The following is a 13380-nucleotide window of genomic DNA, read 5'->3' on the forward strand; positions in this document are numbered from 1 at the left end:
TTCTGTGATATTCAGGCTATCATAGTGCATAGTACACAGACATGCTGTGTCCTAGTGTATCATGTCATGAGGCACCCAATGTCATTGTTTTTGTTTTGTTTGTTTTTTGTTTTTTGTTTGTTTTTTTTTTTGAGACAAAGAGTCTCGCTTTGTTGCCCCGTCTAGAGTGAGTGCCGTGGCATCAGCCTCGCTCACAGCAACCTCAAACTCCTGGGCTCAAGCGATCCTCCTGCCTCAGCCTCCCGAGTAGCTGGGACTACAGGCATGTGCCACCATGCCCGGCTCATTTTTTGTATATATATATTTTAGTTGGTCAATTAATTTCTTTCTATTTTGAGTAGAGACAGGGTCTTGATCAGGCTGGTTTCGAACTCCTAACCTCAAGCAATCCGCCGGCCTCAGCCTCCCAGAGTGCTAGGATTACAGGCGTGAGCCACCACACCCGGCCTGTTTTGGTTTTTTTTTTTTCTTTTTTTTTGAGACAGAGTCTTACTCTGTCGCCCGGGCTAGAGTGCCGTGGCGTCAGCCTAGCTCACAGCAACCTCAAACTCCTGGGCTCAAACGATCCTTCTGCCTCAGCCTCCCAAGTAGCTGAGACTAAAGGCATGCGCCACCATGCCCGGCTAATTTTTTCTATATATTTTTAGTTGGCCAATTAATTTCTTTGTATTTTTAGTAGAGACCGAGTCTTGCTCTTGCTCAGGCTGGTTTCGAACTCCTGACCTTGAGCGATCCTCCTGCCTCAGCCTCCCAGAGTGCTAGGATTACAGCCGTGAGCCACCGTGCCCGGCCCAATGTCATTGTTAATTGATGACTTGATTAAGGCGATATCTACTTCACTAGTTTCATGTTTAAAAGTTATTTTAGCAGCTTCTCTGTTAACATTATGCTTTTCCCCATTGTAACTGGTATTTCGTGAGCAGCATTATGGTAACAGACCGAGGCCTCCTACCAACAGCCATGTGCATGAGCGTGGAGGAGGGGGGCTCTCCGGCTCTTCAGACGGCGGCAGCCAAGGCGCACAACCCGACTGCCACCTCCTGAGTCTCTGAGCGAGAACTACTTAGCTAAGCTGCTCCTGCATCTCTGACCCTCAGAACTGGATGAGTTAAATATTTTTTGTTTAAAGAGGCTAAGTTTTGGGATAATTTGTTACATTGCAACACAGAGCTAATAATATACTATCTATGTTCTATATTCCGAAAGTTTCTGTCACTTTTTATCTATTATAGTCTCTCTCCTTCTTTGCACTTGGGGATTTATTCTTTTTCTTTTCTTTCTTTCTTTCTTTCTTTCTTTCTTTCTTTCTTTCTTTCTTTCTTTCTTTCTTTCTTTCTTTTTTGCTGCCATTTTTGAGGAGAATAGAGATAAGCAAAAGCATTCAATTCTCTGCATTTTATCAGAAGTCCAAGGAAGTGGATCTTAAGTACACTTTTGAAGTAGAGAAGGGAAGGGACTAGGAGCTACATACTAGGAACAGTTGAGATAGAAGAAATATGAGACAAACACTAAGAGACAGAGAAAGACACTTTATAGAAAATAAAAAGCAATTGAAAAATATACCTTTATTCACATTTAATAATTCTGATTTTTTTAAAAATATAGCTTTAGGAATATTTATTTTGTCTGCCCAGCACCAACCCCCATTTTTGGGAAACAGATCTATCCTCCTTTCAGGGGAACTGGTCTTCTCTTTACTCATATACTATATTGTTCTAATCCAGGCTACCAATTATAGAACCCATCTCTGTGTTCATGAGAGCAGGCATGTGACCTGGGCTGGCCTTGCGTCCTTCCCCAGGAGGTTTCAGGCGGGAATTTAGAGAAGAGAAGCAGTCTTTTCATGATGAAAAGAGATGAGAACTTATCAAAAGCCAAGTTCTCCAGAGCAGAAGGTTGCAGTCTCTGGGGAAGACACAGAGCTGGCTCAGAGAAGCACAGATGGCGGTTGGAGGGAAAGGGTCGTGGTGCTGTCCCTACTACTGTGATCCTTGAGGTCCAGTTAGACGCATGCTCTTCCTGAGACTTTGCTGCTCAGGTCAGTCTATTTTCCGTTTTGCCTAAGGTAGTTCAAATCGAGTTTCTGTCACTTGCAAAAGAGTTCCTACTTCAATAAATAGCATTCTCTTCCCAGCCCCCCAAAACAGTTTTCTCCCCAGAGAGCAGAAGACAGTGCCTTTAGAGCCAAGATTTGAGACAGCTTTTGGGGATACTCAGAGGCTCAACTGTGAGTAGAAAGGTCTCTTGTTCTTGTAGTTTTCTGCTAACACTGCCCGGGAAGTGCCGAGGGGGTGAGGGAGGGGAGTCGTGCACACGCACCCCTGTTACGCTTTTTGCCACCGCACTATATTCAGGCACTTTGATAAACGTCAGTTCTGCTTTAGTCCAAGTCAGTAGATTTTCAAACTTTTCCTAAAAGATGTTAAATATTAGTCTTTACCAAAACGAGGAAGCTCTGAGAAAAGATTCTGTGCTCCTTTCCATCCTTTTCCAGGTTTAGCCTATACCGAAATTTGGGTGTGCCTTTTGCTTTTACGATAGAAGTTTATCCCAAAAAACTTAAAACGGGATTTCAAATGCAAATGCTATTTTATTATTAATACTTGAATAACTTGTTTCTAAAGACGTTTTAGAGAAAGATTATTTTTAAAAATGAGCCCCATGGCCGGGCGCGGTGGCTCACGCCTGTAATCCTAGCACTCTGGGAGGCCGAGGCGGGCGGATTGCTCAAGGTTAGGAGTTCAAAACCAGCCTGAGCAAGAGCGAGACCCCGTCTCTACCATAAAAATAGAAAGAAATTAATTGGCCAACTAATATATATAATATAAAAATCAGCCGGGCATGGTGGCACATGCCTGTAGTCCCAGCTACTCGGGAGGCTGAGGCAGGAGGATTGCTTGAGCCCAGGAATTTGAGGTTGCTGTGAGCTAGGCTGACGCCACGGCACTCACTCTAGCCTAGGCAAGAAAGCGAGACTCTGTCTCAAAAAAAAAAAAAAAAAAAAAAAAAAAAAAAACTTAAAAAAATAAATAAATAAAAAAAAATAAAAATGAGCCCCAGATGCAAATCAAACTACAACTAAATAGCGTGACTTGCCTTGGAATTTTAGCTTTTACTCATATAAGTTTGTGTCCTCCAAAGAAGCAGACAGAAAATAAGTCAGCCCAAATCTATGTAAACAGACTTAAATCGGGGAGAGTTGTGGCATTAAAGGCATTAATTCCAGCTTTGATTATTACTTTGAAATTTGGGCACATGGTGCTTGTCCAGTCATTTCTCATGTGTGTTTTCTCGCTCGGTCTTCCTGGGGGAAATGGTCACAACAGCTTAGGGCACTCCTCTGCAGAAACATCCACACTGGCAGAAGCACCAACTTTTTGTTTTTCCAGTGGGTGGTCCAGCACAAAAACTCCCCAGTGCCTGGGAATCTGCAGGCTGCCTACACCTCCCATAAGCCACAGTATCTAAACATTCTTATATGTAACTTAAGTTGTGAACTACTAGAATTAACACTAGGTAATTGGATTTTTCCCCTTAGAAATTTTTAAGGAATTTCAAGCATATTTTGTAGAGTTAAGATATGCTATAAGTCTGTGTCAAAAATTAAATTTCTTCTTTCTCGCTTTTAAAAAATGTACTGTCTTCACTCTTTGCTTTGTCATTTTTATCCTCTCTTCTATATCCTTGCAAGCTTTTTCTTAATTATTAAATATGCATGTGTATTTAAAACATAATTCAAAATTCATAATATGTTTTTGTTTTCTAAATGAATCATTTATTTAATAAAAAGTTATTGAACACTATTGCAAGGCTCTCTGCTAGGCACAACAGAGGAAGGGAAGATAATTATTGTTTAATAAAATAAGTACCATTACTCATTTAATTATGACAACAAATCAAGGAGATTGGTACTGCTATTTCCATTTTACTGATGGGGAACCTGAGGCGCCAAGAGATTAATTAATTTTCCCAAGATCATTCAGCTAGGAACTGGTAAAACTGAATTTAAGTCTGGAATGGTTTGACCTCCAAAAGTTTTTCTCTTAACCACACTATACTGCATTCCTACCCACCACCCAAACCAATGTATACTACTTATCCAACTCATTTCGTGATTCTAACTCATGAAGAACCACTTCTAAGTAAAGCAGACGTACTAACTACTACACATGGAATGATACAACCTATGCTCTCAGGAAGCTTAAAATACACAAGAAGAGGTAAATTGTGTAGGTAAATAACTGACACCTAAGTTAGAACTCAATGAATACATTGGGACTGGTACAAACTACCACAGACTCTCAGAAAAGGAGGAGAAGACCTCTGGCTGGGAGGGTCAGGACATCATGCTTGATACTCTGTTTGATTTTGGTTTTGAAAGGTGGGCAAGGTTTTAATAAAAGTGGAGGAAGATCATTTCAGGCAGAGAAAAAGGTATAATAAAGACTTGAGGAGGAATCAAGATGGCAGACAAGAAACACCGCCAGACAGAGTATCTCCACAGAGAAGACAGATTCTAGCAGAAATTAGAAGAAAGACGCAAGCAGATGAGCATACAGCGGACGAGGGCCGGAAGGAGGGGTACCTGAGACCACGGGAGACTCCATGGGAGGAGGCTGCGGAGAAGAACTGGAAGCTGAGACCGCAGGAGCAGCCCGGAGACCAGCGGGAAGGGCAGGTGGATCAGTCACCTTTCCCCTCCCCTGCATCTGGGACTGCTGGTGGGCTCCCCAGCAGGTGGAGAGACCTGCAGACACCAGCCCAGAGATGGCCACCACCAGCGAGCGGTGAGCCTGTAGCAGACGCGGCACCAGGCTCCCAATTCCCACAGGGCACCTCCGTGTGCACAGACGCGAGCCGTGCCGCAGGCGCCATATTGCCTTGTTCTCCCCTCCCCTGACCCTATCCGCAACGGCGGAGAGAGACAATATAGCCATCAGCCAGAGGCACCTCCAAGGCATGGGATCTTCCCTTTTGGGGCCCTACAGCTGCCTGAGGGGAACTCAGACGGTTAACTCCCCACTGGCCAGCCCTCCCAGGTGCTGCTGGCACAGTGATCCCAGGAGAATGGGGCAGACCCTGAGGCTGAGAGACATAGACCCAGCTTAGGCTCCCTGTGGGTGAATTGGGACTGGCACTCCTCTCCCTGGTGGGGATACAGTTTGAACTCTGGGTCCCAGAGATCAGATCTGCGGACCAGATCCCATGCACCAAGGTCTCGCATTGCCCGGGCCACAGAAGGGATATTTGTGAACAGCCTACTGAGGTGTGTGTGCCTTCAGGGGCAGATCAGTGTCCTAGAGGGCAACCCTCCCCCCAAAGGGAGGCCATGCACCCAGCCCAGGTGGCATTCCTGCGCAGGGAACCTCCCCGCCAGCATCACAGCCAGGGGAGGCCTGGTGGCATGAGGTCTAGCCTGCTGGCAGAGGCCCAGGAATAGCCGTGGAGGTGGGGAGGGTGGAAAGAAGCGAGGCCCGCTCCAGACTGCGGGTCTCAGACAGCCCCACCCCCACACCCAGAATTTCTGGCTGAGCGGGACCATTCCAGCCCCGCCTTGACAGCTTTTCCTGGAAGCAGAGAACAGAACTTTGACCCCTGAGGGCAGGCTTACCCAACCCAGCTCCACCCAGACTCTCTCCTAGACCAGCCCTCACTGAGGGGGAGAAAAGGACACACCTGGAAGTCCCAGGGCCCCACCAACCACCTGAGGCACTAGAGTGCCTCTCTACAGGGATAAGAGCTGATAACAAGACACAAAAACAACAGCATAGCCTGTTCCTCCAAGCAAGCGCCACCTACTGACAGGGAGGACATCCTGCACACCCTTTTCACGGCACCTACTGACTCATCATACAGGGAGTGGTCGAATCTCACCCACAGAAACCACCTACCGGCTGGCTCAGAAACGAAACAAGGCGTGTGAATACCCAAACAAAAACCTAAAGGAAAGAAGCAACAACTGAACGACATGAGAAGAAATCAGCTAAGGAGCTCTGGAAATATGAAGAACCAAATGGAAATCACACCCCCAAAGAGGAGCACCAGCCCCTTAGAAACAAACACCAACCAAAATCAGACAACCAAAATGACAGAAGAGGAATTTCAAATGTGGATCATAAGAAAATTCAATGACCTGCAAGAACAACTGGATAACCAACACAAAGAAAACACAAAAAGACTCCAGGACCTGGAACAAAAATTCACTAAAGAAATCAATACAATGAAAAGTTTAACTGAACTCCTGGAAATGAAGAATCAATTCAGGGAACTACAAAATACAGTGGAAAGCCTGAAGAACAGGGTAGATCAAACAGAAGAAAGAATCTCAGAGATTGAAGATAACATTTTCCAATTAAATAAAGCAGTCACAGAGATATAGCTGAGAAACAAGAGAAAAGAGCAAAGCCTACAAGAGATGTGGGATTATGTGAAGGAACCTAATGTGAGGGTCACAGGGTTACCAGAAGGGGAAGAAGACAACACTCAAGGGTTGGACAAGCTATTTGAAGATATAATAGAGGAAAATTTCCCAGGCCTTGCTCAAAATCTTGATATACAAGTTCAAGATGCTCAGAGGACCCCTGGAAGATTCAATGCAAACAGGAAGACATCACGACATGCAGTCATCAGACTGACCAAAATATCAATTAAAGAGGCCCTTCTAAGAGCTGTAAGATGAAACAAGCAAGTAACATACAAAGGAAAGCCAATTTGAATAACACCAGACTTCTCTACTGAGACTTTACAAGCAAAGAGAGACTGGGGCCCCGTTCTCACTCTTCTGAAACAAAACAATGCCCAGCCTAGAATCTTATTCCCTGCAAAACTAAGTTTTGTATATGAAGGAGAAATCAAGACGTTCTCAGATAAGCAAAGACTGAGGGAATTCACCAAGACAAGACCAGCCCTTCAAGAAGTACTCAAAACAGTGTTACTCATGGATCAGCACAATAAACACTAACGTAAATCTACTCAAAGCTAAAGATCAAAGCCCAGATACCACAATGACTCAAGAGAGAAAACAAAGCAACAAAGTTCAACCCAACATAATGAACAGAAATCTGCCCCACCTATCAGTTATCTCAATAAATGTGAATGGCTTGAACTCCCCACTCAAGAGACATAGGCTGGCTGAATGGATAAAAAAACACAAGCCAAGTATCTGCTGCCTTCAGGAAACACATCTAACCTGCAAGGACACATATAGACTAATGGTAAAGGGATGGAGAATGATATTTCAAGCAAACAGAAGCCAAAAGAAAGCTGGCATGTTGGTGCTGATTACAGATAACTTAGTTTTTAAATCAACAAAAGTAATAAAAGACAAAGAAGGTCACCATATAATGGTGAAGGGTACAGTTCAACAAGAAGACATAAAAATTCTAAATATATATGCACCCAACCTTGGTGCACCCAGATTCATAAATCAAACTCTACTTGATCTAAACAAATGGATAAACGACAACACCATAATAGTTGGAGACTTTAACAACCCACTGACAGCACAGGACAGATCCTCCAAACATAAAATCAACAAAGAAATAATGGACTTAAACAGAACTCTAGAACAAATGGGCCTGACTGACATTTACAGGACATTCTACCCCAAAACCACTGAATATATGTCCTTCTCATCAGCTAATGGGTAATTCTCTAAGACTGACCATATCCTAGGACACAAAGCACATCTCAAACAATTTAAAAAAATAGAAATTATACCATGTATCTTTTCAGACCACAATGGAATAAATGTAGAAATCAATCCTAACAGGAGTTCTCATATCTATACAACATCATGGAAACTAAACAACCTTCTGCTGAATGATCACTTCATAGATGAGGAAATCAAGATGGAAATCAAAAGATTCTTTGAACTAAATGACAAAGGTGACACAAGTTACCAAAACCTGTGGGACACAGCTAAATCAGTCCTGAGAGGAAAGTTTATTTCCATAAATGCCTATATCCAAAAGTTGAAAAGATCACAAATAGATAACCTAATGAATTATCTCAAAGAGCTGGAAAAAGAAGAACAGACCAACCCTAAACCCAGCAGAAGAAGTGAAATCATTAAGATCAAATCAGAACTAAACAAAATAGACAACAGGGAAACTATACAGATGATTAATAAAATGAAAAGTTGGTTCTTTGAAAAAATAAACAAAATTGACACACCATTGGCTAGACTAATGAAAAGCAGAAAAGAAAAATCTCTAATAAGCTCCATCAGGAACAATAAAGGAAAAATTACAACTGATACCACGGAGATACAAGATATAATTTATGAATACTACAAAAACCTCTATGCACACAAACTGGAAAATGTGGAGGAAATAGACAATTTCTTAGAATCACACAGCCTCCCTAGGCTCAACCAGGAAGAAATAGAAGTCCTGAACAGACCAATATCAAGCACTGAAATTGAAACAGCAATAAAAAACCTTCCTAAAAAGAAAAGTCCTGGACCAGATGGTTTCACACCCAAATTTTACCACACCTACAAAGAACTGGTGCCTATCCTGCAGAAATTATTCCACAACATTGAGAAGGATGGAATCCTCCCCAACACATTTCATGAAGCAAAAATAACTCTGATACCAAAACCAGGAAAGGATGCAACAACAACAAAAAACTATAAACCAATATCCTTTATGAATATAGATGCAAAAATTCTCAACAAAATCCTAGCCAGTCGAATCCAGGTGCTTGTCAAGAAAATAATCTATCACAACCAAGTGGGCTTCATCCCAGGGATGCAGGGATGGTTCAATATATGCAAATCTATAAATGTAAGTCACCATATAAACAGAAGCAAAAATAAAGACCATATGATCCTCTCAATAGACGCAGAAAAAGCATTCGACAAAATTCAACACCCTTTTATGATAAGAATGCTCAACAAAATAGGCATAGATGAGGCTTACCTAAAAACGATACAAGCCATATGTGACAAACCTACAGCCAATATCACACTTAATGGGGAAAGATTGAAAGCATTCCCACTTAGAACTGGAACAAGACAAGGTTGGCCACTATCTCCACTTCTATTCAACACAGTGCTGGAAGTCCTCGCTACAGCAATCAGACAAGAGAGCGGAATTAAGGGCTTCCAAATGGGAGCAGAAGAGATCAAACTCTCACTCTTTGCTGATGACATGATATTATACCTAGAAAACCCCAAAGATTCAACCAAGAGACTCCTTGAATTGATAAATGAATTTAGTAAACTCTCAGGATACAAAATCAATACACAGAAATCAGAGGCATTCATATACACCAACAACAGTAAAAGTGAGAACAAAATCAAAGACTCAATTCCCTTCAAAATAGCAGCAAAGAAATAGCAGCAAAGAAAATAAAGTGCCTTGGAATATATTTAACTAAGGAGGTAAAAGACCTCTACAGGGAGAACTATGAAACTGATGAACTGATGAACTAAGAACACTGAAGAAGGAAATAGCAGAGGACATAAACAGATGGAAGAATATACCATGCTCATGGGTCGGCAGAATCAACATTGTTAAAATGTCTATACTACCCAAAGTGACCTACAGAGTCAATGCAATCCCTATCAAAATACCATCATCAGTTTTTACAGATATAGAAAAAATAATTTTACGCTTCGTATGGAACCAGAGAACACCCCGTATAGCAAAATCAATCCTAGGCAATAAAAACAAAATAGGAGGTATCAATTTACCAGACTTCAAACTATACTACAAGGCTATAGTCATTAAAATGGCTTTTTACTGGCACAAGAACAGGGACATCGACCAGTGGAACACAACAGAGAACCCAGATATAAAACCATCCTCATATAGCCAACTAACCTTCAACAAAGCAGACAAAAACATACACAGGGGGAAAGAATCCTTATTCAATAAATGATGCTGGGAAAACTGGATAGCCACATGTAAAGACTAAAATAAGACCCACATCTTTCACCTCTCACAAAAATCAAGTCACGCTGGGTAACAGACTTGAACCTTAGGTGTGAAACTATTAGAATTCTAGAGGAAAATGTTGGAAATACCCTTCTAGACATTGACCTAGGCAAAGAATTTATGAAGAAGACCCCAAAGGCAATCACAACAGCAACAAAAATACATAAATGGGATCTAATCAAATTAAAAAGCTTCTGCACAGCCAAAGAAACTGTCAAGAGAGAAAACAGACAACCCACAGAATGGGAGAAAAGTTTTGCAAGCTACACGTCTGATAAAGGGCTGATAACTAGAATCTATTTAGAACTCAGGAAAATCAGCAAGAAAAAAAATCAAACAACCCTATCAAAAAATGGGCAAAGGACATGAACAGAACTTCTCAAAAGAAGACAGAATAATGGCCAACAAACATGAAAAAATGTTCAACATCTCTAATCATCAGGGAAATGCAAATCAAAACCACAATGAGATATCACTTAACTCCAGTGAGAATGGCCTTTATCAAAAAGTTCCCAAACAACAAATGCTGGTGTGGATGCGGAGAGAGAGGAACACTCCTACACTGCTGGTGGGACTGCAAATTAGTGCAACCTCTGTGGAAAGCAATATGGAGATACCTCAAAGTGATACAAGTAGATCTACCATTTGATCCAGCAATTCCACTACTGGGCATCTACCCAAGAGATCAAAAGTCACTTTATGAAAAAGACACCTGCACTCGAATGTTTATAGCAGCACAATTCACAATTGCAAAGCTGTGGAAACAACCCAAGTGCCCATCAATTCATGAGTGGATTAATAAAATGTGGTATATGTATACCATGTATACTACTCAGCTTTAAGAAACAATGGTGATCTAGCACCTCTTGTATATTCCTGGATAGAGCCGGAACCCATTCTACTAAGTGAAGTATCTCAAGAATGGAAAAACCAGCACCACATGTACTCACCAGCAAATTGGTATTAACGGATCAACACCTAAGTGGACATAGAGGAGTAACATTTATCAGGTGTCGGGAGGGTAGGAGGGGGGAGGAGGGGAGGGGTATATACAACCAAACGAGTAAGATGTGCAACGTTTGGGGAATGGACACGCTTGAAGCTCTTACTTGAGGGGGGAGGGAGCATGGGCAATATACATAACCTTAACACTTGTACCCCCATAATAAGCTAAAATAAAAAAATCAATTAATTAATTAATTAATTTAAAAAAACAGTTAAGGGTTGTCAGTACTGAAGTTGTGTTTAAAACCTCAGTATCTGAAGTTGGTTTTACAAAAAACACACCCCACACACTTTTTTTTTTTTTTTTGAAAGATGGCAGCAAGGTTAAAAAGTGCACGTTCCACTTGGAGGCAGTGGCAGTTATACATGCTTTTTCAGGGATGCATTATATATGCCAGAGTGACTTTAAAGTATCAGGAGGCTGTTAGCACTGCTCCAGTGGCCAAATATTTTTGCTTTTTCCTCTCCAAACTGATTTGCCAGATTACTTTTGGAGACTAGATTCAGGCCCAGTTGGAGCACAGGGTGAGTTATTCCTCCATGACATTCTCTTGTCACCAGAGATGCTTGTTAGAGAGGTAGTGAATGCCACCTGACACCTATATTATTCAAAGGTAGGGCTCAAGGTGTGGCCTGAAGTCTTTTAAGGTTAACATCATCAGCAAGTTCCCAGAGAAGGGGCAGGGAGAGGAAGATGGAAAGGGAAAGGATTCCTCCTCTGCTTCATTCTCCACCTGCTGCTGCAAGGAAGAGGCGACACTTTCACCACCAAGTGCCCAGGCTTTGACCAGAATGGGGTGGACCCTGCTGCCTTCCAAGCAGTGTTTGACAGAAAGCCCTTCCATCCAGTCACCTACAGTGTCCCCACTCACGTCAACATCTCCTTCACCCTGTCTGCCATCCTAAAAGTGGATGCACATCTTCAACTGATGACGTCGTTCCTGAGGCTCAGTGTGATCTGTGGCTTCCAGATATGTTCATCCAGGAGTTCATGAATGTGGATCCGACACCTGCTGGTCTCAGGGCTTATGTCAACAGTGAAGGTCACACCAAATATAATAAGCCAATGCAGGTGGACACCAACTGTAATCTGGACATCTTCTATTTCCCCTTTGATGAACAGAACTGCACGCTTTCCTTTAGCTCATTTGCCTACACAGTGGAGAACATGCTCCTGAGCACGGAGACGGAAGTGCAAGAGCTCTCGAACACATCGCGGAACCTCATTCAGTGCAAGGTGGAGTGGTACTTCTGGGTATCACCCAAAGAGCAATAAGGATACCCGTGTCCCCCAGCCAGTATGACCAAATCATTTTTTTTTTTTTTTTACATATGTATACATTATGGGACCAAATCATTTTCTACATGGCCATCAGGCGCAGGCCCAGACTCTACATCGTAAACCTCCTGGTGCCCAGTGGCTTTCTGGTTGCCATCGACGCCCTCAGCTTCTACCTGCCAGCAGAGAGCCAGAATCGCACCCCATCCAAGATGACCCTTCAGCTGGGCTACAACGTCTTCCTGCTTATGGTGAATGACTTACTCCCCACCAGTGGCACCCCCTTCATCAGTGTCTACTTTGCCCTGTGCCTGTCGCTGATGGTGCTCAGCCTGTTGGAGACCGTCTTCATCACCTACCTGCTGCTCCTGGCCACCGCCCAGCCCCACCCATGCCGAGGTGGCTCCACTCCCTGCTGCTGCACTGCACCTGCCCAAGGAAACGCTGCCCCACTGCGCCCCACAAGGGGCACGAGGGCCTGGGTGTCACCCTGCCCAGCTGCCTGGTGTGAAGGACCCAGAAGTGTCAGCAGGGCAGACGCCAGGTCCCAGAGAGGCAGAGGCTGGGGGCTCAGGATGGACACGGGCCCAGCGGGAGAAGGAGGCCCAGAAGCAGCACAGGGTGGAGCTGTGGGTGCAGTTCAGCCACATGGCGGACACCCTGCTCTTCCGCCTCCACCTGCTCTTCCTGGCCTCCTCCATCCTCACCGCCATCAGCCTCTGGAACACCTAGGCAGGTGCCCACCTGGAAACTTCTGTCTGGAGCTTCTCTTGCCAGGCTCTCACGCCCTGGCAACCACCTCATTTCTAACCCAGTCCTCTTCGTAGTTTCCAACCAGACCTGGATAGCTTCCTCTGCCCTCCAAAAGTGAGGCCCTTGCTCCTGCATGCCATCAGCCCCTCGGCCCTCCCATGGGTCCTGCGCCCCAGGTGCCTCATGATTCAGGTTCCTGGAGTAAGTCCTGAATCGGATCATCCCAATAAACCCCTTTGTAGAAGGAAAAAAAAAAAGACTTGAGGCCAGGCATGGTGGCTCACGCCTGTAACCCTAGCACTCTGGGAGGCTGAGGTGGGCGGATTGCTCAAGGTCGGGAGTTGAAAACCAGCCTGAGCAAGAGCGAGACCCCATCTCTACTAAAAAATAGAAAGAAAT

General features: G+C 43.6%; 1 pseudogene; it reads left to right on the plus strand.

The window, feature by feature from the left end:
- The first annotated feature begins 1941 nt into the window (after positions 1–1941).
- Positions 1942–12960, plus strand: LOC105872338 (5-hydroxytryptamine receptor 3C pseudogene; annotated as a pseudogene).
- The last annotated feature ends 420 nt before the right edge of the window (positions 12961–13380 follow it).

This window comes from Microcebus murinus, chromosome 27 (assembly GCF_040939455.1).
Source record: "Microcebus murinus isolate Inina chromosome 27, M.murinus_Inina_mat1.0, whole genome shotgun sequence".
NCBI lineage: Eukaryota > Metazoa > Chordata > Mammalia > Primates > Cheirogaleidae > Microcebus > Microcebus murinus.